At 44.7% G+C, this 26,165-nt stretch overlaps 1 protein-coding gene across 1 annotated transcript in view; it reads right to left on the bottom strand.

Moving 5' to 3' along the window:
• The window catches only part of LOC310888897 (katanin p60 ATPase-containing subunit A-like 2), a 175,572-nt gene that overhangs the window by 19,911 nt on the left and 129,496 nt on the right, over window positions 1-26,165 (bottom strand). The window contains exon 9 of the mRNA XM_083852538.1: window positions 1,787-24,299. The gene's annotated coding sequence lies outside the window, so the exon portion shown is untranslated. The remainder of the gene's footprint in view (window positions 1-1,786; window positions 24,300-26,165) is intronic.

The raw sequence follows: 26,165 nt of genomic DNA, 5'->3' as shown, positions 1-26,165 counted from the left end.
GCTGGACCTGCCCAATCAAACCTGTTACGCACTGTAAAAGGGGATAAAGTTCCTGTAGTGCACGTAAGAAACATGCTGGGTAAAACAGTCTGGGCTACTCCTGCCTCAGGAAAAGGCAAACCCATTCGTGGAATTGCTTTTGCTCAGGGACCTGGATGTACTTGGTGGGTAATGCAAAAGAATGGGGAGGTCCGGTGTGTACCTCAAGGGGATTTAATACTGGGTGAGAATAGCCCATGAGTTGAGTTGTAGTATGTTAATTATTATATAATACTGTATGTCATCACTACCATGATTGCTATATACCATAGATGAAAATGGTGATTAATTAGAAGGTATTGGACAGAGTGTAACCTGAGCATGACATAAATGGTATGGAATAAGGGGTGGATATCTGTCCTGGTTCCAGTTAGGACAGAGTTAATTTTCCTCATAGTAGCTGGTAGGGTGCTATGTTTTGGATTAGGATGAGAAGAGTGCTGATAACATGCTGATGTTTTAATTGTTGCAGAGCAGTGTTTACACCAGGCCAAGGACTTTTCGGCTTCTCGCTCTGTCCTGCCAGCGAGCAGGCTAGGGGTGCAGCAGGAGCTGGGAGGGGACAGACCCAGGACAGCTGACCCAAACTGGCCAAAGGGGTATTCCATACCATCTGACGTCATGCTAAACAATATATAGGGGTGGCTGGCCGGGGTGGGGGGCCGGCTGCTCGGGGATAGGCTGGGCATCGGTCAGCGGGTGGTGAGCAATTGCATTGTGCATCACTTGTTTCTTACACATTATTATTATTAATGCTATTATCATTATCACTATTATTATTATTGTAATTATTATTTTCCTGTCTTAATAAACTGTCTTTATCTCAACTCACAGGCTTCACTTTCCCGTTTCTCTCCCCCATCCCAGAGAGGGAGGGGGGAGGGTGAGCGAACGGCTGTGTGGTGTTTAGCTGCCAGCCGGGTTAAACCACAACAAATAGAAATGGGGAACCACAGGCTGCATGTATCCTGATGACATCCAGTTAATAAACACATTAATAAATTGTCTGCCAGTATATTCTTAGGTATCAAAAGAACTTGTATCTAAAGTCTTATATGTTGCACTTTCAATTCTACTCTCTTTAATAACTACTCTCAATAAACTTACATTAAAATATAACTGTTGTGAAACATATGTGTAGCCACAGGTTGCGTAAGAAAATGTAGATGCCTGAATAAAATACAACCCCATAGGAAAAAATATCCAAGCCAAAGCCATGCTCACATTTATATGAGGAATGATATCACCTCTGAAATGGTGCTTAGACTGAATTACTGCATATGACAAGCATCAGCATATGACAAGCAACAACTTTTGTAAAGCTTAGACAACAAAACCAAGCAGCATAATTTTGCAGCTAAACAGACTGTCCAGGCTTTTCCTCTTCTCAGTTTATGTATGTGTGCATGTCTGTGAACAAGATGAAATGTCGTCTGAGGAGCTGTTTCAGGATGTCAGGTGAAATTTCCCCTGGTGCGAGGAGAGCCGGGCTGAGTGTTACTGAAAATGGAAGATCACCTGCTTACTGTAGAGTCCTCCAGCCCCCCGTGATACAATCTTTTTCTCACATCATTAAGATGGTCTAACAAGCACCTAACTCTATTTCACCCTTCAGCTTGAAAAAGTTTTTTAAAAAACAAAAACAAACAACAAACAAACAAACACAAAACAAAACAAAAAAAACCAACGTTGTGGTAATTTAAATCTTGAGCAGAAAGAGAAGAAAAGTTAAAAATTTCTGGGTTACCTTGTGGTTACTGGAGATCCTTCCATCAAGCATCAGCCTGCTAAGACCTTGAATGAAGGTAAAGCTGGTCTGAAGGGTTTCAGACTAATTGCTCACTTTATTCGTCTCTGTCTATTAGCGTAGCAACCACATAACCACCAAGTGATTATATGAAGGTGCTTTATTCAGCGCTGGAAGCCGGGGCAGGTGCCCAAATCTGGCTTCAAGTCCCGTTACTTTCCAGCCATTATTTATACATTCAACATTACGTAAGGTATACATATTCATTACAGGTTGCAACATCAGCCTCGCATTCCATTCTAATTAGCTCCCCTCCCCTTTGCACATGCGTGGCGCACTCTGGTGGTCGTCCAGGTGGTCGTCCAGATGAAGTAAGGAGTCTTCCTCTCCGCTAAACTTTTCACCTTTCTCACTCGACGCATGCTCCCTCCGCTCCTTGGTTCTGCTTCAACTCATTTCAGCATTTCCAGGCCCTTATCCAAGGTCAGGTTGTACCTGTTCCCTCCCAGGGTTCCCCTTCAACGATTCCTTTAAATGTTCAGTGTACTCCCTAAGTTTCCAGTGTACATAGATTAATTGATAATGTAAGTACATTTGGCAATGCTTAATTATACTGTATGTCCCATTACCTAAGAGACATTAGTAAAACATCCATTTGATTCTCCCCAACACTAACATTTCCCCCCTTTGAAAATACTTCACTCATACCAAGAGCAAGTATTTTCATTACTATTAAAACATAATTATATACATCCTGTTTACCGGTAACATGCATATTCGGGTTCGGTTCAGGAGACATGATTTCATAGGGACTTACTGACATCCCACTTCTTGGCTTTATTCTAATTCTTAGCAAGGCTATTGGTAAGGCCTGTGGCCACTGTATCTTAGCTTCCTGACAGATTTTGCTTAATTGTCCTTTTAAAGTTTGGTTCATCCTCTCTACCTGACCACTAGATTGAGGCCTCCATGGGGTATGTAAGTTCCAGGTAATTCCCAGTAACCTACTAACCTCCTTAACCACATTGGCAATGAAATGTGGTCCCCTGTCTGAAGAAATACCCAATGGTACACCAAATCTAGGGATTATTTCCCGTAGTAACCATTTTACCGTTTCCTTTGCTTGGTTGGTGCGACAGGGAAGGGCCTCCGGCCATCCTGAAAAAGTATCAACCCCTACCAATAGGTATTTATAACCTCTTGCTTTAGGCAGTTCCACAAAGTCTATTTGCCAGTAATCTCCAGGCTCTATCCCAGCTCTAGTTCTTCCCATCTCAGCATGTTTCCTTGCTACCGGATTATTCTTTAAGCAAAGCTCACATTTTGACTTTACTGACTTTGCCATTGTTAACATGTGTACCGAGATGACACCTCGTTTCAAATAGGTCACCATTGCTCCTGCACCCCAGTGACATTCATTATGTTTTATTTGTAAGATTTCTCGCATTACTATAGGAGGCACTATAAGTTGCCCTGTCGCAGTCACATACCATCCGTCAGGATTCTTCTGGGCCTTCATCAAATTTGCAAGTCTCTCGTCTTCTGCTGAATACTTTGGGTCTTTAGGTAATTTAAAACAAGAGAGGCCTACCTTCGATGGAATTAGAGCCAGTACTTTCCATACTTCACGCGCAACCTTCCGGGCCGTCAAATCTGCCAGTCTGTTACCTTCTGCAATCTCTGACACCCCTCCTTGATGAGCTTTACAATGCATTATGGCCACCTGTTGGGGTTTCTGTACAGCTGTTATTAATTTCAATATTTCTTCCTGATATTTTATATTAGTCCCTTGTGAGGATAGCATTCCCCTTTCTTTCCATAATGCCCCATGTACATGAACTACCCCGAATGCATATTTTGAATCTGTCCAAATATTCACGTTCTTACCCTCGCTTAGTTCCAGGGCTCGTGTCAGGGCAACTATTTCTGCTCGTTGGGCTGAAGTCCCCGGAGGTAGGGAATTTGCCTCAAACACTACCTTTGATGTAGTTACCGCGTATCCTGCATAATGAGTCCCATTTTCCACAAAGCTGCTTCCATCCGTGAAAAGTTCCCAATCCGGTCTCCCCAGAGGCTGATCCTTTAAGTCTGTTCTGCTGGCATAGGTATGTTCGATGATCTCCACGCAATCATGACTGAGGTCTCCTTCCTCCGTAGTTGTTCCTAGAAACACTGCTGGGTTCAATAAGTTAGTAGTTCTTAAGATTACATCATCTTGCTCAGTTAGTATAGCTTGATATTTCATCATTCGGCTGGGCGATAGCCAATGGCCCCCCTTTTGCTCCAATACCGTAGTCACCATATGTGGCACGAACACTCAATTTGCTTCCCTAATGTGAGCTTCCTGGCTTCCTGTATTAAAAGGACTGTGGCTGCCACGGCCCTTAAACACGAGGGCCATCCAGTGCTTACCGCATCCAATTGTTTAGAAAAATACCCCACAGGTCTTTTCCAGCTCCCAAGTCGCTGGGTCAGTACTCCTAATGCCAATCGTTGTCTCTCATGCACAAACAGCTGGAAGTCCTTTGATAAGTCCGGCAAGCCCAAGGCAGGCGCCTTTATCAGGGCTTCTTTTAATTTCTTAAAGGCCTCTTGTTGTGGCTTTCCCCAGGTAAATGTACAGGCCTTTTGGGTTTCATAGAGGGGCTTTGCTATGAGTCCATAGTCCATTACCCACAGTCTGCACCACCCGGCCATACCTAGGAAAGCCCGTAGTTCATGCAAATTTCGCGGCTCGGGGATTTCACAAATAGCTTGTATTCGGTTAACTCCCAATTTTCTTTGTCCTTGAGAAATTTCACATCCCAAATAAATTACTGTTGTGCACGCGATTTGTGCCTTTTGTTTAGAAACCTTGTACCCATTTAGTCCCAATTGATTCAAAATATCAATAGTTACCTGAATACATTCTGACTCTCCTTCGGTAGCTATTAATATATCGTCCACATATTGTAACAGCAGGTATCGATCCTTTGGTACCTGAATTTGTCCTTGGTTAATCCAATCTTCTATTTCTTTAGCTAGTTGACCGCCGAAGAGGGTCGGGCTATTCTTGAATCCTTGAGGCAATCTTGTCCAGGTCAGTTGCATCTTTCGTCCGTTCCGTGGACTTTCCCATTCAAAAGCAAAGAGTTTTCTACTATCCTTGTCAATGGGTATGCAGAAGAAGGCATCTTTTAAATCAATTACCGTAAACCACTTATATTTCTCTTTTACAGATGTTAACAATGTATAAGGATTAGCCACCACTGGGTGAATATCTTTTGTTATTTCGTTTATTGCCCTAAGGTCCTGCACTAGCCTGTATTCCCCATTAGGTTTCTTTACTGGGAAAATTGGGGTATTATATTCAGATTTGCATTCCTCCAGAATGTGGTAGCTAAGAAATTTATCTATAATCTTTACTATTCCTAGCCTAGCTTCTAGCTTCAATGGGTACTGTTTAATCCGTACCGGTCGTGCCCCTTCCTTAAGTTCAATTTTTACTGGCTGGGCTACTTTTGATTTTCCAGGCACATCCGTTTCCCAAACTGCAGGCATTACTGCATTTTCTACCTCTTTTGGGATATGAGGAACAGCCTTCTCTTTAATCATTAATATTTGTCCCACTTTTGATTCCGGGATTCTCATAATCAATTCTCCATCTTCAAACATTATGGTAGCGTTTAGTTTAGTTAGCAAATCCCGTCCCAAAAGAGGAATAGGGCATTCTGGTACATATAAAAATTCATGCGTAATTTCTTTGCCTCCAAACCGTAAATCAAGGGGTTGTAAGAACGGCCGTATTTCCTCCTTCCCGGTGGCACCTACAATAGTAGTTTTCCTTTCCCCTATTTTACCACTTAATCTATTGAGCACTGAATATGTGGCCCCTGTATCAATTAAAAATTTTACTTCCTTATTTCCTATTTGAATTTTTACCAAGGGCTCTTTAGTTTCTGCTACCGGATCTCCTAGTCAGCTACTGTACTCCCCCAGAACCATCACCCTAGCTGCTTCTTGGTTTCGGAACGGATTTCCCCCACCAACGATCAGCTGTCCACGGAGAGGGCACTCGTTTTTCCAATGACCCTCCTCCTTACAATGGGCACATTGGTTAAAACCCAGCCGGTTTCCCCCTGAGCTCGGGTAGCCTCTCCTTGTTCCTCTACCCCGACCGTTAATATTTCTTCTTCCCCTGCCCCTTAATCCTGCATGTTCTCTCCCTTGAATTACTGCTAATAAGTTCTGTTGTTGCCTTTTTGTCGTTTCTTTTTCTCTGTTATTATACACTTTCCAGGCTATTTCCAACAGCCTATCCAAATTTCTCAAATCTGCACCTTCCAACTTTTGCAATTTCTTCCTAATATCCTCTTGGGCTTGTCCCAGGAAAATGAGTGCTAATTGAGCTTTAGCTTGCTCAGTCTCTATGTCTAAATCTGTATATTTCTTAGCAGTTTCTTTCAATCTCTCTAAAAAGGTGGAAGGTGATTCCGCTTTTTCTTGCCTGACATTATACAATTTTGACCAATTTATGGTCCGGGGCATGGCATTCTGTACCCCGACTTGTACCCAATCTTGATATCTCTTCAGCCTCCTTATTCCATCCCCTGTGTTATAATCCCATTGGGGATCCTCAGTGGGGAAGTTTTGATCTAGATTTCCAAGCACTAATCCATTTCGTATATCTTCTCGGGCTCTCTCTCTGGCTGCCCGCAATACCATGTCTTTTTCTGTCGAGTCCATCAAAGTATCCAGGATCACCTGGAGATCATCCCAATCGGGATTTTGGGTTTTAATTATCATTTTCATTACCCTAGCTACTTTATCTGGGTTTTCCCTGTAGGTGCCGGCTGCTTGTTTCCATATCATTAAATCCCCAGCTGAAAAAGGCACCTTAACATATACCGGTCCTTCTGTCCCCACTCCTTGCCTGAGGGGAGCGATTATTTTCCCTCCCTGTTCATTTATAGTTTCTCCTGCCCTTCGCTGTTGCCGGGTCCTATGTGACACAGGGGAGACTAAAGTCGGGGATTCTCCATCACTACTGCTATCTTCCTTTTCTCTTTTCCCTCCCTGTCCTGGCTCTTCCGGCGGAGCCGACGGCGCAACTTCCAGATCAATATTTCCATTATTCATTTCCCATAATACTTATTATTCTCTATTGCCTGATGCTGTATACAGCGTCCCTCCTTAGTACATGCACAACAACGTTCCTCAGTTGAAACCTCAAGCACCATTATTCCACAAGCATGCTGCCATTCAGGCTTTCGGCGCAAATAAAAGAATAATTCCACATACGGCAGTTCATCATATTTTCCTTCCCGCTTACAAAATAGCATCAATTGTAAAATTGTATTATATTGCAATGTTCCATTCTCAGGCCAAGTTTCTTGGTCCTCTAGTTTATACTGTGGCCACCAAATATTACAATAATCAATCAGCTTTCCTTTCCACATTTCTTGACCAAAACCTCCCTCTTTCCAGTGTGCTAGCAAACACCCCAGCGGGGATGTCCGCGGGATAGGTACATCTTTTCCCAGAATTCCTTTGATCTTTTTCATTTTGAGCTTATGATACAAACCCAAAAGCTGCCAGAGCAGCAGCACACTTTCCCAGAAGCTGCCGGAGCAGCAGCACACTCTCCCAAAAGCTGCCGGAGCAGCAGCGTGCTCTCCCAGAAGCTGCCGGAGCAGCAGCACGCTTTCCCAAAAGCTGCCGGAGCAGCAGCGTGCTCTCCCAAAGCTGCCGGAGCAGCAGCACGCTCACCCAGAAGCTGCCGGAGCAGCAGCGTGCTCTCCCAGAAGCTGCCAGAGCAGCAGCATGCTTTCCCAAAAGCTGCCGGAGCAGCAGCACGCTCACCCAGAAGCTGCCGGAGCAGCAGCGTGCTCTCCCAGAAGCTGCTGGAGCAGCAGCACGCTTTCCCAAAAGCTGCCGGAGCAGCAGCGTGCTCTCCCAAAGCTGCCGGAGCAGCAGCACGCTCACCCAGAAGCTGCCGGAGCAGCAGCACGCTTTCCCAGAAGCTGCCGGAGCAGCAGCGTGCTTACTACATACCAATAATACCAGGTGCTGACCCTTCAGCACAAACCAATACAATTACCAATACCAAACCACCAATGCCGAACCTGCAGAGCTTTCGCTCTGTCTAACGGACGGCGCCTAGGCTTACCCCGGGAGCTCCCTGCCCAACCGAGCGTGGCTTTCGCCGCGTCTGACCGGCAGGCTTTCCCAACCAAATCGGTACCGAATACCCAAAGTTGAAAGCACCTTTGCTTACCACTCCAGTGGTACGTCGTGAGCAGCGGAGGTCGGTCGTGGTCGACTGCTCCCCGAGAATCCCTCGGTGCCGGCTGGAGCGAAACCGAGACACGATCCGCCTCAGCAGTGCCCACGCTGTCCCATCTGGGTCGCCAAAATGTTAGCGTAGCAACCACATAACCACCAAGTGATTATATGAAGGTGCTTTATTCAGCGCTGGAAGCCGGGGCAGGTGCCCAAATCTGGCTTCAAGTCCTGTTACTTCCCAGCCATTATTTATACATTCAACATTATGTAAGGTATACATATTCATTACAGGTTGCAACATCAGCCTCGCATTCCATTCTAATTAGCTCCCCTCCCCTTTGCACATGCGTGGCGCACTCTGGTGGTCGTCCAGGTGGTCGTCCAGATGAAGTAAGGAGTCTTCCTCTCCGCTAAACTTTTCACCTTTCTCACTCGACGCATGCTCCCTCCGCTCCTTGGTTCTGCTTCAACTCATTTCAGCATTTCCAGGCCCTTATCCAAGGTCAGGTTGTACCTGTTCCCTCCCAGGGTTCCCCTTCAACGATTCCTTTAAATGTTCAGTGTACTCCCTAAGTTTCCAGTGTACATAGATTAATTGATAATGTAAGTACATTTGGCAATGCTTAATTATACTGTATGTCCCATTACCTAAGAGACATTAGTAAAACATCCATTCGATTCTCCCCAACACTAACATGTCGATTAATTTATTTTCTCCATGATTTTTATTATGGCAGAATAATCTCTTCCTTTTGTGATATATGGAGTAATAATTCGTGTCAAGAAGATGGTTGATGTTAATAAAGAAGGGGGAGATGTGGGAGTGTGGCCATGGGGGTCGACAAGCCCCATGGTTGGTGATAACATCAGACTCTTAACAATGAGGCCATCAGGAATGTAAAGAGTTTAGAACAACCAGAAATCACAAGATAAGAGACATTCCTTGAGATGTTTATTTCTATAATGAAGAAATGGGTAATATATTTTGAGAAAGCCCTTCAAACAAAAATTTTGTTCAGCTTTAGTTTAAATGCAACTAGCCAAATGGAGAACAGGATAAGACCCTTTTAATGTTAAAGGACAAAAATATAAGAGGCAGCGTAAAAAGACACCTGCATAATTAATTAAATCACCTCTATCACCAGCACCCCAGCTATCAGTTCTGTACTGCTGTTAGCTATATCCTGGTATTAATTGGATTGGCTTCAAATACAAATGGCTCTTCATGCTTAATCTAATACCTAATGATTTGTTTCATCCCATTTCTGTCGCACCAGGCACTGCACCTCACATTATTCCTCCAAAGACCTTGGTACACATGCAGTGGTCCTGGAAAATACTGCAGTGACAAACAAAAGCTCTGATAAGATTTCAACAGTGGATTTGACTGGCCCGGTGTGTGTAAGTTACATTTCTGACAGGCACACTGTATCCAGAGTTCGCCAACTCTGAAGAGACAATTTCCATTTTTGAGTTACCGTTCTTCTCCTTCTCTGTCTCGATAACACCCCTGGATTTACCACCAGAGCAGTGACGGCCCCCAGCTTGTCTCGTCAGCTGCTTTCTTCTGGAGAGAAAAGTGCATGAAGGGCTCAGGGGTGTATGCTGGCGTGTGATGGACGGATGTGCCCCACTTCCATTCCACCACCATAGCTTTGGACTGTGAACTCATACTATACCAGTATTAGAAAAAGGAGGAAACTGGGATTTTTTCTGGAAGTGGAGAAAAAGTGTAGATATATGTATTTTATCTCTGTGGTGTGGTGTGTTAAAAATTTACTGTAGAGACGGACAAACATCTCTCCATATTATCTCTTTCTGTGGAATGACTCATGAGAAAAAATGCAGGGGGGGATTTCTGGTAATTTTTACAAATATTTCCCAGTCCTTCTGACTCACACATGACTCCAACACATTATGCTGAGACCTAACCTTTTGCACTTGGTTTCTGACTAGCTATGTGACTCTGGCTGCACCGATGTTATTGGACAGATTGCAATCGGCAAGTCACCAGGCCTGTGATTTTTTTTTTTATCTGCCTGCCTTTACAGTCTGAAGGAAGACACTGTCTATTAATTTTTAAACTGGGAGCTGAAACACCAATGACCTCTGCCTCCAGCGTGACATTTGCTTGCTAAGGAATGAGCTTGGTTATTCTCCCCTTTCGGGTGGCAGTTAGAAGGGACAGATTAGCCTGAGATCTGGCATGGACAGGGATAGGTGTGCTCCCTGGCACAAACCAGTGTACTCCAACTTCATGCCCTTTGCTAACTGCTGCTAGGAACCCCACAAGAGTGTAGGGTATATAATTTTCCATTTATCTTAATGACTTCCTTGGCCTGCCTCCAGCATGTTTTCCAAACAAATGGATGGAAAGCCAAAAGAAGCAGGAGAGAAGCCCTTTGACCAATGGGTATTCCTCCAAAAGGGGGTCTTGCACGATTCACTCCTCCTTTGTGCTCACACGTCAGACCACTGGGAGTATCTGCAGGACCATCAAGGTACGAAGGGTTGCCAACAGGTTGGAAGGGCAGTTGTCATCAATGCCTTAGCTAATGGCTTCAGCTAACCTTCGTGGAAGTAATGCTCCCAAAAAAGGGAAAAGGGAGAAATTAAAGGGTTGAAAAAAAGAAAAATTGTACATATATGGTATAGAGGAGCGTCGAGTAGCTTGTGAACCTGTAGTACTCAGCCAATGAGGAAACAGGGGAGGTGATCAGGTGTCAGGTAATAGGGAATAAAAGGTTATGATTTGTTCACTAAAATGTGCTCCTGATTGACAGGACGCCCGCCATTGCAATCGCGAATAAAATACCTTCACAGAAGATCCTGTCTGAAGAAAATTATTTGAGATTTTTCTGACAATTTGAGGGCTCGTCCGGGATCTTGTCGCCTGCCGAAGATTTCTTGCCACCACAGACAGGAAGGTGCACCCCGCTGATTTCAGCGGTCCAGTCGGGGGTGGTGGGTTGTCTCGGTACATCCGGCAAAGGACCGAGACTGTTAATCTGAAGACAGGCTCTGCGAAGCTCTGGGGAGAAGGGAGGCCAGCACAGACATACACAGACACAGCCCAGGCATAGTCCAGCCCGGATTGGGAACAGGCACAGGGATTACTGCTGATAACCCGGACCAGGAAGCCGTGCACGGACCGAGGTAATGGAAACTTTACCGTATCTTGCCTCGGGTTGGGTTTGGGAAGACTCTTGTGTGGAGTGTGAATGAGACGCACTTATAGTGTGAAGCGAGTGTGGAGTCCCGATCCGCGAGGTTCTGTAGTCCCGCGAGGGGATGAACGAAGTCCCCTCGGCTGGAGAGGGACAGAGCGAAAGAGAGACGAGTGAAAGAGAGTCTCGGGGGGGTTGGGCACTTAAGTGTACGGTACCCCGAGCACGGTGAAGTGAGGTGCTCGGCAGTACACCCCACCTCTGTCCTAATCCTAGGTGAAGGCGTGTGGTACCCTGTGGGTGGTAAAGTCCATGGCAGCACATCAGGAAGAGCTGGGGATTAAGGGTTCCAAGAGTCAGCAGTGTGGGGTTGGAGACCCCGGGTATTGTGCCTAAAGATAGTCCTTTGGGGAGAATGATAAGGATTTGGAAAAACAACCCAAATTACCATTCAGTTTAATATCACAATTCTCCCATCATTTATTTACGTTAAACCTGCAGGTAACATTTTCCATTTACATCTTAGAATATTCTACTTCATTTTCTAAAGCTTTTGTTAATGCCTGGTTTTCTGTTCCTGGTACTAGTGCCAAAATTTCACTCGCAGATGCCCGTTCTGCCACCCCTTTGGCTCCTGCATCAGCCGATCTATTTCCCTCTTCAATATCAGTATCCCCTAGTTGATGTCCTTTAATGGCAACTTTAGTAGGCAGGTATACTGCTTGGAGTAATTTCAGTATCTCTTCTGCATGTTTAATTGAGGAAAATAAAAGTCCTCCTCTTTCTTTCCAAATTGCCCTGTGTGCATGCACCACACCAAAGGCATATTTCAAATCTGTCCAAATGTTTGCCAGCTCAAGAGCTCTTATCAAGGCGATGATATCCACCTTTTAGGCTGATGTTTGTTACCGCATATCCTGTGAGGCAAAGTCCCTGGCAGATGAAGCTGCTGCCACCTATATACCAATCCTCCACATCTTCTAGGGGCGTATCCTTCAGGTCTAGTCAGCTGGAGTATACGGTGTCCATGGTCTTGATGCAATCATGAATGGGTGATCTGGAAGCTCTGTTACTAAGGAAAGAGGCTGGGTTCACAGTATTAGTGCCGAAAAAAATTAGTAAACTAATAGTCCATTATACACATTCCTTTTCTTCTTCAGTGGCTATCATTTGCGTATTGCTACAGTGTCCCCTTTTCCCAAAGGGGTCTTTCAAGCTTCAAGATCACAGTTCCCAAATATGGTGAGGCTATTCTTGAACCACTGTGGTAACACTGTCCACGTACGCTGAGTTTTCTGTCCTCTATTAGGATTTTCCCATTCAAAGGCAAAGAGTTTCTGGCTTTCAGTTGCCACGGACAGGCAGAAAAGGCACCCTTTAAATCTAGTACCATGAACCAAACTTGACTGTTTTTCTCAGTTTGTAATTCCAATCATTTTTCCCAATTTAAATTTCAAGCATTGCAAAAAAAAACGCCTTTTCCTGTTGGCCAGTTGCTCCTATTACATTTACAACTAATTAACACAGAGAAAGAAGCTCCCGTAACCAACAAAAATTCAAGCCTCTGTCTTTGTTTCCTAGCTTTATTTCAACTGGTGGACCTGCTAGGATAGATGCCCCAGGTCCCCGTTGTTATAAGTGAGACCATACAAATTTCTTGGTCTATCAGAAATATTTTATTAATTAAGTAAGCAGGCACAAGCAAAACAGCGCCGGGCGGCTGGGGAGTCTCCGCTCCACCACAGCACGCAACTTTCCCTTTTCAGTGTCGCCGTTTTATAGCATCCAAGTTTCGGCTTGTCAGGACTTGTTGAACCTTCTGAAGCTGCGCAGTTCGTTGTTGGGGGTCGTTGTTTTTCTTTCAATGATCATGCGTTGTGCTCGTGTTCAAGGGGGAGGGTAGTGAAGCGGGAAACAGTATTTCACAGAGTCTTTGTTTTACCAAGGATGTTTATCCAACACCCCCTCCCCACTATCTACTTGCTTAGTCTTCCCCCTTAACAAGGTCGTAAATTGCAAAACCTTATCTTCTCAGCAGATTCTCTGAATTCCTTTTAAAGACAATGAACAAACACCCGCTAATTTATCACAATCCCTCCTTTTTCTTTTTCTAACATATTTTGTTCATTGATGAATTTTTGAAGCACTTGTTTGCTCAATATTAAAGTTTCTGCGTCATCCTCCTCCTGTTCAAGAGATTCATATTTCGCACGCACAAGCATAAGGTGAGCTGCCTCTAATCGTTTTTTTTCTGATATAGATTGCTTGATACGGGCCAAATCCTCATCTACAGCAATGCGTAGAGAGGTAAATTCTTGGCTTTCTTTTACCAGAGAGGTAATTACAGTTCTGGCTCCTGCAGCCCCCAGAATCATCAGAGTGGCTAAAGTAACAGCCGTAATAGGCTCTCTCTTCCTTAAGTGTTTTTTTTGCAGTGTTCCTCACTTCCTTAACTGTTTTTTTTGCCATAGCATGTTGGATGTACATATACTCCTCAGAATGGTAAAGAATCCTAGGTATAATTACTACCTGTACACAAAAATCATGAGACGAGTTGAACAATTTCAAAGCTAAGCATGGAGTTACCCCCAGAGACGAACATACCCATCTGGTGTTATCTGCTGGTATTAACCATTTTTCTTTGTCTAATTGTGTAACATTTTCTGTAATATTGCATAGATGGAACTTCTCACCAGGGACCGTGCCTACGCACCTGCCATTCCCAGTTACTTCCGTTAACGTTATTCCTACATCCCTTCCCCAATTGCATTGTGGGGGATCGGTTTCGTTTGAACGGGTGGTTTCTCCCAGATCCCCCAATGGCGTCGTAATATGAGGGCCTTATATCAAGACATAACCAGCAAGGTCTAGGCACGTCTGTATTTGGTTGATTCAACAACTGATAACTAGCATTCATGATTCTCCATATGTTATTCCCGGTAACCCCTTCATTTCTAATCCCGTACTCCGGGTTTACTGATTTATTAGCAACCTCCAGTGGTTTAGGGCTATTAGGAGTTAGCATTCTAAAAGCTTGTAGGCTGAATCCTCAAAACACTCCCCGACAGTTTCTGATTTGGTCCCACCCGTTGGGGACTCTTAGTCTCTTCCTTCTTTATATTGATGATGCCTCCCCTATCAGTCCCCCAGCAGTAGTTATCTGCTGAACAACATGGTGATCTTCCCATCTAATCAGGCTCCATTTAAAAGGTTTGTGAGGGTGCGCAGACCCAGGAACAGTGTAAACAATCGTACCCATTACTATGTATCGCAAAAAAAATGGCTAGGGCCCATTTTCCAGAGTTCTTTACCTGGCCACGTAAGTCCCCACCGTTTCACTCTCTGCCTCGCTTGTCAGTTTGGTTGCAGCAAACTACAAGGTGCAGGTTCTTCTCGGCAGCAGCAGTGTTCTTCAGGGGAGTTTCTCAGGTAACCGCGACCTTTTTCTGATCAAACAGGGTCCCCTCTCCTCCTTTTTTTTTTTTTTTACGATACATAGACAGTTAGACCATACTTATCGAGTTCGTTTCAACGTGAGCTTTAAGTCATCAGGGCCTGCGACCGCTTCCCATTTGCTTTTCTGGATCGGTCCTTTCACACGACTGGCATGCGTTCACCCCTTCTCAGCCATCCAGATAGCCGTCTCTGTGATAAGTAAAACAACATAGGGGCCTCCCCACCGTGGTGTTAAAGACGTTTCTTTCCATGTCTTAATTAGAACCCTATCTTCAGGTTGTATCCTATGGATTGCTATATCTAGCCACCAAGCCTTTCGCTTGCAACTCCCTCCGTCGGTTCATAAGCTGTATTAAATAAGGTTTTAATTGGATATCCTGTACCTGGGGGTGATCAGATGGCATCTCTAAATCATAAGGCATACCATACACCCTTTCAAAAGGTGAGATTCCGACATCAGCTCGGGGCTATGTCCGGATATTCAATAGTGCAAGCGGTAAACATTTCACCCAGGAGGATTTAGTCTCTATCATAAGCTTTGTTAGTTGCTTTTTAATTTCACCATTCATTCGTTCTACCTTTCCCGAACTCTGAGGATGCCAGGGAATGTGATATTCCCATTTAATTCCCAGAGCCTTCATCGTGTCTTGGGATACCTTTGACACAAAGTGTGGGCCTCGATCAGAGTCAATTGCTTCTATTACCCTGTATCTGGGTATGATGCTTTCTAATAATATCTTTACCACGGTTTGAGCTGTGGCCCTTGCCATAGGGAATGCTTCAACAAAGTTTGTGAGGTGGTCTACAATAACTAATAAGTATCTATATCGCCCCGTTTTTGGAAGTTCAGTAAAATCTAATTGAATCTTTGCAAAAGGTCGATGTGCCAATTCTCGTCCTCCTCCCGGGACCCTTTTTCTCATGTGTTGAGCATTTACCTTCCGACAAGTTATGCAATCATTTACGATCCTCTTTGCTATATTATAAATCCCTATACACATATAATATGTGGCAAATTGATCCACCAATGCCTGAGTACCCCAGTGCGTCTGTTCATGAAATCTCCGTAGCACCCTCATAGCTACTGATTTTGGTAACACTTCCCGTCCATCAGGCAGTACCCATTTCCCTTTATCTTTTTTTTTTTTTTTTGAACCCCCATTTGTGTCATCTTGTCTTCTTCTGTAATAGTAAGAGTAAGGGGAGGGGAATGGGTCCATTCGACCACAGGGAGTTATTCGGCCCGCACTTGTAGCAGTTTTTATAAGGCGGGCTTTCTTCCTCAGAACAATTGCATTCAATCCCATCAACTCCCCATTCACTCCAGCAATCATAACAAGGAAATTCCTTTAAGTCTTTCCCACAGTATTAAGTATTATATTAAGCATTATTATATATTATTATATTATTAATTATTATATTAATTACTATATATTAAGTATAAGTATTAAGTATTTCCCACAGTCTGGGCAATCTTCCCTCGTTCTTATAATTCTTATACTCATTAATGCTGCCCTTTTTGCATCCTGATCTCCTAGATTATTACCCCTAACCTGAGGAGTGAGGCCTTTTTGATGCTCTTTTATATGTACTACGGCAATTTCTTTGGGCTCTCTGATAGCTTGTAAAACCTGGGTAATCAATTCCTGATGTATTAAACCCTTTCCTTGTGAATTGATGAGCCCCCTTTCTTCCCATATTTTACCAAATGTATGTACTACCCCATAAGCATATTTTGAATCTGTATATATTGTACCGCTTTTATTTTTCAACAATTTTAGGGCCCGCAATATGGCATATAGCTCGCAAGCTTGGGCAGACCAGCTAGGACTCAAAGGTCCAGATTCCACTATCTCAAATGTTTTCCCGTTTACTAACGCGTATCCTGATTTTTGCTTTCCCTCGAATACTCTCGAGGAACCATCCACATATATCTGTTCACCTATGGGTAATTCCACTTCCTCTAGATCAGGTCTCAATTTCGTTTGCTCTTCTATATTTCGGAGGCAATCATGTCCTAAGGACTCATTTGGTTCCCCATAAAGAAATTGAGCAGGGTTCTGTAGGGAGGTTGTTCCTAATGTTAATTTTGGAGAGGAAATCAAAATTCCTTCATATTTTAATAATCTGGCGTCAGTGATCCATTTCTCTGCCTCCTGTTGCAGTACCCCGCATATATTGTGTAGAGATATTACTTTGATTTCCCCCGCAAAAGTGATCTTCTGTGCTTCTTCCACTAACAAGGCAGCAGCTACCACTACCTGCAAACAGTTTGGCCAACCCCGGCTAACCGGATCCAATAATTTAGACAAATAGGCCACAGGTTTTTTTTTACTCCCTGCCCGTTCTTGGGCCAGCACTCCGTATGCCGTGCCTTCTGCGCTGTTCACAAAAAAAAAAAAAAAACAGCCTCCTTAAATCTGGTAAGCTTAACACTGGGGGGGGGCGTACTAGTTCCTCCTTTAACTTGTTCAGTCGTTCCTCATCTTCTTTTGTCCATTTGAGTAATCCATCCTTATTCAGCTTGTTATATAAAAATTTAACCTTTCCACTATAATCTTCTATCCATTGTCTACAGTATCCGGTCAACCCTAACAGTTGCCGTACCTGCCTTTTAGTTCGTGGGGACACTAAAGCCAATATTCCACTGATTCTGCCTGGGTCTAACTTCTTAGTCCCCTTACTTAACTGGTGACCCAGGTACTTTATCTCTTGCTCCACAATTTGTAATTTTGCCCCTCCTTTTTCTTTTAAAGGGTACAGAGGGTACAGATTAACTCGATTCTCTGAGCCAATCCAAAGGCTTGCATATTAGCTCTCCTCTAAACAAAAAGGTTCCTTTGCATTTACATAAATGTTTAAGGCTTGGCAAACCCAGTCTTCAAACGACCCAAATATGGGCCAATAATTTGCCTACCTCCCCAAACTTCAACACAATAATGAATCATTTTTACTTTATCCTTTCCCCGCCTAAAAGGGGAATCACTCCAATTCTTAATCATTAACCCCAGTGGACTATCTGGGGGAATAGGGGGCAACCTAGCACTAGGCATTACCCCACCCATGGGACCAGAAGGCTTACTCTTCTTCTGTCCCATCTTCCGGAGTGCCTTCACACACACACACAGCCGCTTCCCCCTGGTCGTGGCCCAGTCCCTCGCGGGATGTGGGAACCGCACTGCTGAGGGGTCCGCACTCACTTCGTCCGCAATTGGACGTCTCACACAGACGCACTCCGGGATCACCAACCCCAACCGAACGGATCACCGGCCTATACTTACCCACCCCGTGGGTCTTCGTTCGGTCTTCGTGCACAAAGATTGCTTGGGGTTACCGGTTTTATTTGCTTGTGCCTAATTTTGGGTTCGTCGGTGAAGGGCTCGAGCGGGATTTCCCGTTCCCGGGGCCGCCGAAATCGGCGGGGCGCCTCCCCTAGAGGGATTCCCAGTCAATCCGCCTTATCCGAGTCACGGCACCAAATTTGTTATAAGTGAGACCATACAAATTTCTTGGTCTATCAGAAATATTTTATTAATTAAGTAAGCAGGCACAAGCAAAACAGCGCTGGGCGGCTGGGGAGTCTCCGCTCCACCACAGCACGCAACTTTCCCTTTTCATTGTCGCCGTTTTATAGCATCCAAGTTTCGGCTTGTCAGGACTTGTTGGACCTTCTGAAGCTGCGCAGTTCGTTGTTGGGGGTCGTTGTTTTTCTTTCAATGATCATGCGTTGTGCTCGTGTTCAAGGGGGAGGGTAGTGAAGCGGGAAACAGTATTTCACAGAGTCTTTGTTTTACCAAGGATGTTTATCCAACACCCCCTCCCCACTATCTACTTGCTTAGTCTTCCCCCTTAACAAGGTCGTAAATTGCAAAACCTTATCTTCTCAGCAGATTCTCTGAATTCCTTTTAAAGACAATGAACAAACACCCGCTAATTTATCACACCCGTCATTCCTGACTGTTGTAAGTTTGTCCTGCAGCCTAAGACAATTTCTTTCTGATATCAGGGGCAGATTGCCCTAGAAAGAGGCTAGCCAATTGCCAATTTTTGTCTGTTTTAGTTTTTTTTCTCTTCATTGCATTTCAAAGTTGGTCCAAAAATTCAAAAATTCCATAGGGGTTTCTTTTGGACCTTGTTGGAACAGATTCTCAATTCCCGATTTAACCAGATTTTGTTATTTACATAATTTCCGGGGTGATTAGGGTCTCAGTGAGGGGGTCGGTCAGGGGAATGCAATCATTGACAGTTCCCTGAGCGGTCCCATTGGCAATCTGAGCTCACACAGGAACTCAGGTTGTTTTGAGAGTTAGCTGCTTTTCTGTTTCCATGACAACTCTCTCGGACCCATCACGGTCCCTCTGCCCCAGAGGGCTCACACCCGCGATTTAGAGATCTCAGCCTCGGGTTGAGGCGGAACTATTAGCATTCCTACATCCTCTTTCCCTGCTCATTCAACTTCAAACAGCTCTGTTAAATACTACATGCCACACAACCTTTAACACCTTCAACAACCCATTTAACACTTCCTTTATCTTTCTCCAGCCTGTACTTTTCTAATGCCAACACCAAAGGCTCAGTCAGGGGCCAACTTAATTCCAAACCTTTTCCCTCCAAGATGCTGAAACAACATATCAGTATACAACATTTCATCCTATTTTCCTTCTCTCCTCAAAAACAACATTAATTCCAAGACACTGTTATAGTCGATTGATCCATAAAGTGACCATTTAGTTTATATAGTGGCCACCATTGATTGCAATACTTAGTGAAAGTCCTCTTGCTTTCTGTGCCCCCATTTCTAACAATATCCTTCCAATGTGCCAATATGCACCCAAGGAGGCTTTTTTTTTTTTTTTTTAGGACGTGTTTGTTTTGGATTTTACCCATTTCCTTGATTTCCCATTCCCTTTTATTTATTTATATTAGTTACTGTCCCTTGTTTCAATTTCCACGCAAACCTTTTTATTGCAGGCTTTTACTATCTTTTCCTAATCTTCTTCCCAGATGTCCCAGTTCTCTGGGATTAAACTCTTCTTTCCACATACAAACTTCACTATTTCAGATTCTTAATGAGCCCCGTTCCAATCATAAATCCACAGGGCTTCGGAAAAACACCAGAAGCACTCAGTCTTCTGTCTTCTAGACAAACAATACCACCTTTTTCACAAAATTTACATTTCAACAAGACCGAATTTCAAGCCGAATGCTAATTTTTCTCATGCACTTTGTTAGTAAGCCTACACAAAACAAGGAATCACTCCTGTGTATCCGTCAAGATGGGGGTTTAAAAAGGTATTGATGCCTAAATAAATTCTCTCTCCCCCTTCTTACCAAATTCCCAGGGCTCAGGCCCGAACCACCAAAGAAGTGACTCTCCGTTCTACCGCTTTGATAATCAGTCGGCCCCCCTCCCCTGATACTTGGGAAACTGACCAAACACCACCACGAATATACCCAAACTTCTAAACTGTTACTTAGCTAATGCTCCCACCTTCGTCCTTGTCAGACTCAAAACATTTAAGAACGAAATAGGATTACAAGATGCACCGCCGGGCCTGTATATTGGGCACCCCCGGGCCTGTATATTGGGCACCACCAATCAACACTTGGATAAAACAGCATTTCTTTTCCGTCTGTCATGCACTTTGTTCGTCTCCAGCCGCTCCCCTCGCGGAGAATATGGAACCGCAGATCGGAACTTCGCACTCGCTTCGCAGCAATGCCGCGTCTCACTCACACAGCACAATCACGCAATCACACAGAGAGGCCCCTTGCACTTCTCGCTCATACCACAAGAATATATCACTTAAAACAGTAACAAAACTTGTTTGTATCATCTCCGGCCGTGTTCCTCGTGGAGTAATTCACTTCACAACAATACTTTGTCTCAAACACATACACAAATGCTTTCAACATGAGATGCCCAGACATCAACAAATAAGACATACAATTATCAACACTCCAATTATTATCCCTCCAGCAGCTGCAAATATTACCCAGATAACCTTGTCACAATTTTGAGAGGCCCGCTTACCCTTCTCCTGCTTCTTATACAGTCATTAGCAGGTCCAACCTGGCTCCCAAAACTGGGATGCAGCGGTAACCTCGGATTTGCTCGATCTGCTCCCAAGATTGCTAGCGGCTGCTCTATCAGTCAGCAAATCCCCCTTGATTCTATCGGTCAGCAAATACCCCTTGACCACTCCATCGGTCACCAAATCTCCTGTGACCGCTCTATCGGTCAGCCTGTAGGGTACCCTCCTCCCACATGGGGACTATGCTGCACGCTAGATGTCTCTGCGCGATTTACCAGCTGCCCCGGCCACGTGTACGACTTACAGGCGCTTCCTGTACTGTAAAACATACTGTTTGTTCGCAGCTTCAGGAGGTCCTTGTCTGCTCCTGTGGTGAGCGGCTGAGAGTGGAGTCTCCTCCGAGGAAAATACTCGGAGTGCACCTAGGGGCATCGGCTCCGCAGTCGATCCCGCAGCCGAGCAGAGCGTCTCCTGCCTGGCTCGCCAAACTGACTTGCGGAAAACGGACTCCACAAGCAGCACTGGCGGCTGGTTTTTATGCTCCTAGGCTAATACATATTCATTACTACTTCTAGAAGAGGCAGGGTTATTATAATTGGTTTCCCGAATCCGAAGTCCTCCCAGGTGCGCCTGCTTATCAGTCTCTGTTAGTCTCTCGGGGGCCGCTCAGACAGGGAGGCTCATATTCTTCCTCCTTATCTAGTGGTCTCTTGGCCGGCTGTCAGAAGTTACTGCACGTCCGTGCAGAGTCAGCAGTTTTTCTCTGAAGAAATCCCTTTGTTCTCTTCTCGCCTAAACCCAGGCCTCAATGTTAACCCTTCAAACCCCTTAGTGGCACGAATTGCTGGACCATTCCTTAAAATAACCCTGCCTCTTCTAGAAGTAGTAATGAATATGTATTAGCCTAGGAGCATAAAAACCAGCCGCCTTACGTAACAGGTGTGCGTCCTGGTGGAGCAGAGACTCCCGGTGCACCCAGCGCTGTTTGCTTGCCTCTATTCGTTTAATAAATTGTAAACTGTGGCAAGAGCACAAGAGGGGGGACAATTCGATGGTCAAATCTTGAGCTGTCAGCGTGATAACACCACTAAGGAACAGCATGTGGTGCGGGTCTATCGCTGGAGATGGCAGAATGAGAATGGGAGGCGAGTGTTCTTTAAACATTTCTGGTCAGCTTATAATATAACTGGCCACCAAGGAGAACTGAATTGTGACTGTAAGTGGAAACCCAACGTGGGAGCTTGGAAGTGCGCATATACGAGTACAAACGGGGCAGACATTGTAACAGGACCACTCGGTAACAAGGACACTGTATTATCACGCCCCAAAGGGTAAAGAGGGATGGGATGGTCCTTTTCCAAAAGGGACGTGGGCCCTAAAGGGGCATTATTGGGTGTGTGGCAAACATGCTTACAAGAGGCTACCCGGAAACTGGTCGGGAATATGCTATGTGGGGTACATAAGACCGTTGTTCTTTTTATTGTCACAAACACAAGGAAATCATTTAGGAATAAGATTATATGACGACCTGAACAGAGTGAAACAATCTATTGATACTTCCTTAGCTGGGGGTAGTGCCCAAAAATGGGGAAAGGATGAATGGCCTCCTGAAAGAATCATACAGCATTATGGGCCAGCTACCTGGAACCCGAATGAGTTGGTATCAGGAGCCTGAGAACCTATTTATAATTTGAACTGAATAATTAGGTTGCAAGCTATCCTCAAAGTTGTAACAAATCAAAGAGCGACAGCCTTGGATCTTTTGGCTGATCAATCCACTCAGATGAGTAATGCTATATTCCAACATAGAATGGTCTTAGACTATTTACTAGCAGAAGAAGGGGGAGTATGTGGAAAACTGAACGATTCTAATTGTTGTTTACAAATTGATGATAATGGAAAAGTGGTCAAGCAGATAACAAAGGAAATTAGAAAGCTAGCCCACGTCCCAGTACAAACTTGGAAGGGTATGGATTGGGATTTCTTTTCATGGTTGCCCGGTGGACCATGGGTTAAAAGGATACTGTTTTTATTTTTATGTGGTATAGTGACATTATTGTTTATACCTTGTATGATACCTTGCTTTACGTTGTTGATATGGCGAGTAATAAATAGCACCCAATTTGTGATGACTTCGGTGGAGAGAAAAGGTGATGTGTCGATAATGATGCTTAAGAAGTGGACACCCCGAGAACTGACTGATGAAATCCAATTGTTACTGACAAAGGTTGAAGAAGAGACACGAATTGATGATATTAAAAAAAAAAAGGGGAGGAATTGTAAGGAATGGTCCAGCAATTCATGCCACTAAGGGGTTTGAAGGGTTAACATTGAGGCCTGGGTTTAGGTGAGAAGAGAACAAAGGGATTTCTTCAGAGAAAAACTGCTGACTCTGCACGGACGTGCAGTAACTTCTGACAGCCGGCCAAGAGACCACTAGATAAGGAGGAAGAATATGAGCCTCCCCGTCCGAGCGGCCCCCGAGAGACTAACAGAGACTGATAAGCAGGTGCACCTGGGAGGACTTCGGATTCGGGAAACCAATTATAATAACTGTCATAAATAACTGAGTCCCAAATGGGGTTACAATCAAAGTTTACAATTTATTAAATGAATAGAGTGATACCTTTTCTGATTGTACCTATGTATAGGCGTACTCGGGTTTCTTATGAATATGTAAAAGCAATGTTCTATATATTTAGAAAGTTTGACGGTTGTGTGTGCGTGTTGGTAGAGCGTAGACTCCCCGCGCACCCAGCGCTGGTTACTTGCCTTTTATAAATATTACTAAATTCAGATTGAGTTGTTTCTTCATTTATAACAATAGGAAGATTAATAAAATTTATTACCTAGTGCTGACGGGGTGGAGCGGTGAGAAACAGAGAAACAAGCTGGGGGCACCTTCCCCCATCCACTCTCTTCCACCTCTTCCCTGCCCTGAGTGGTGCGGGGGGGCTGGTAGCGGGGGCTGCCGTCAGTCTGTGGTGCTTTGTTTCCACTGCTCTTTCACGGTCGTTCTCCCCCCTGCTCTGTTGTGGGGTCCCGCTCATGGGGTGCTGACCTTCCTGGGCTGGTCCTGTGTGGGTTTCTCCACAGGCAGCGAAAAACGGGCTCTTTGGGAGCTGCTCCAGGTGTGGGTCTGTGCCATGGGGTCTATTCGTCAGCAGCAGGTTGGTCAGGCTTGGTACCCCCTGGGGTCCATCCCCCCCCCGATCACCTGCTCCTCCATGGGCTCCTCTCCGCGGACTGCAGCGTGGAGATCTGCTCCACTGTGGTACACCATGGGCTGCGGGGGTCTGCCTTCCCCACCAGGGGCCTCTCTGTGGGCCGCGGGGGGGCTTCGGCTCCGGTAACTGGAGCACCTCTGCACTGCACTCCCCCTCCTCTGCACTGACCTTGGTGTCTGCAGGGAGGTTTCTCACTCCTCACTCTCCCAGCTGCTGTTGTGCAGCAGTTTTTTTCCTTTTCTTGGATATGCTCTCATAGAGATTTAAACTGCATTGCTCATGGCTTGGTTCTGGGCAGTGGTGGGCCCCTTTGGAGCCAGCTGAAACTGGCCCTTATCTAACATGGGGCAGCTGCTGGATTCTTCTCACAGGGGCTACCACTGCAGCCCCCCCCTGCTACCAGAACCTTGCCATGTGAACTCAATACACTGAGGGAGCTCAGTCATTGCTGTCCTGTAAAGTATCAAGGCTTAAATTAACTAATGAAACCCTAAATGTGATGAGGGTAGAAGGGACTGGGATAACAGTGCCACTTTTTTGGGACACTGACTTGCGGAAAACGGACTCCACAATCAGTAAGATTGTAAAGTAGGTATGTTTATTCAGCGCTGGGCAGCACGGGGGGTAGTCCCGCCAAAGTCGTGCACACCTGACGTGGCAACTTGCCATGGTTATATGCAGTAAAGAGTTACATATGCGTGACATTTCACAATATGCCTATACATATTCATAACCTGTCCCCACTTCCTATTAAAATTAGTTCCAAGGAGTCATTTCCATAAATTCCTCCCATCTGCGCTTGCATAGTGTATTCTGGTGGTGGTCGTCGGAGGTCGTGGGGATGAAGATTGATGACTCTTCCTCGTCACCGCAAGTTGACCTCTTGTCTTTGCACAGACTCAGCTGCTCCTTGGCTCTTGTCCATCCGCAGGACCAGTTTCTGCCAGTTTCTTAAGACAGGCTCACTCTCTTATTAGGAGACTGACCTTGGTAAGGGGCCCGAGGCACCTTGCTTTAGTTAATTTGCACAATGCACCATAGTTAGCAAAGACACTAAGTAGCATCCTAGTTTAATGCCGTCAACACTCTCTCTCCACTTGATAAGATTCTCCTAACTCCCTCTCTCAACACCAAGCTGAGACTAGGGATAGAATGATCACTGGGCAATTATTGTATGCACCCGAGGCAGGGACTAACTTGTTGGGAAAGGATTTGATAATTAAATTGGGCATTCACATAGTAAATTGTTAGGCTGGAATAATGGTGTTATTAATGGGGTGCTCTCAGACCCTGAGAGCAAAGATATATTTGCCTTTGAGGGGAAAGACTCTGAAATGGGGCGGAAGCAGCAATATAGATGGACAATTTTACCTCAGGGGTTTACAGGGCCACCAATTTATTTGGGCAAGTTCTAGAGCAGATTTTGGAGCAATTACAACCTCCCAAGGAGGTATTACTGTTACAAATATGTGGATGATCTTTTATTGTCAGGACAGGAGAAAACAGTTGTGAAGGAAGCCACTAACAAGCTATTCGACTTTCTGGGAAAACAGGGCGTGAAAGTATTGGAAAATAAATTAAAATTCGTAGAAAGAGAAGTCAAATATTTAGGGCATCTAGCGTCTGAGGGGGAATGAAGAATAAATCCAGAGAGGATTCAGGGATTTGTTGAGCTACCCCTACCCAAAACTAAAAAGAACTAAAAAGTTTTAAGAGAAAGAGGTTTTTAAGGAATTAGGAGTCACAAAGTCCAAAGGAAAACAGATACTCCCTGAAGGGAGAGAAATGCTGAATAAAGTACTAACGAGGCAAATATTAACTATTTTACATCAAGAGGGTCATTGGGGAATTCAAGCAACGTGTGACGCTGTGCTATGGAAATATGTATGTGTAGGAATATATACTCTGGCTGAACAAGTTTGCAGGAGTTGTGTAGTATGTCAGAAGGTAAATAGGAAAATTATCCGCAGTCAGCCCAAAGGGGGGGGCGAGAACCAGGAATTCAACGCTTCCAAAATGTACAGGTAGATTTTACAGAACTCCTTAGAGTAGGTAGATTTAAATACTTATTAGTCTCGGTAGATCATTTGTCAGGGTGGGTGGAAGCTTTCCCTTCAGTATCTGCTACTGCGAACACAGTAGCAAAAGTAACTCTAGAACAAATAACTCCCAGATATGGAATTGTTGAAAATAGTGACTCCGATCAAGGAAATCGCTTTATGTCAGAAAT

Source organism: Anser anser, assembly GCF_964211835.1.
Source record: "Anser anser genome assembly, contig: SUPER_W_unloc_3, whole genome shotgun sequence".
NCBI lineage: Eukaryota > Metazoa > Chordata > Aves > Anseriformes > Anatidae > Anser > Anser anser.
This window is presented reverse-complemented; position numbering and strand designations above follow the sequence as displayed.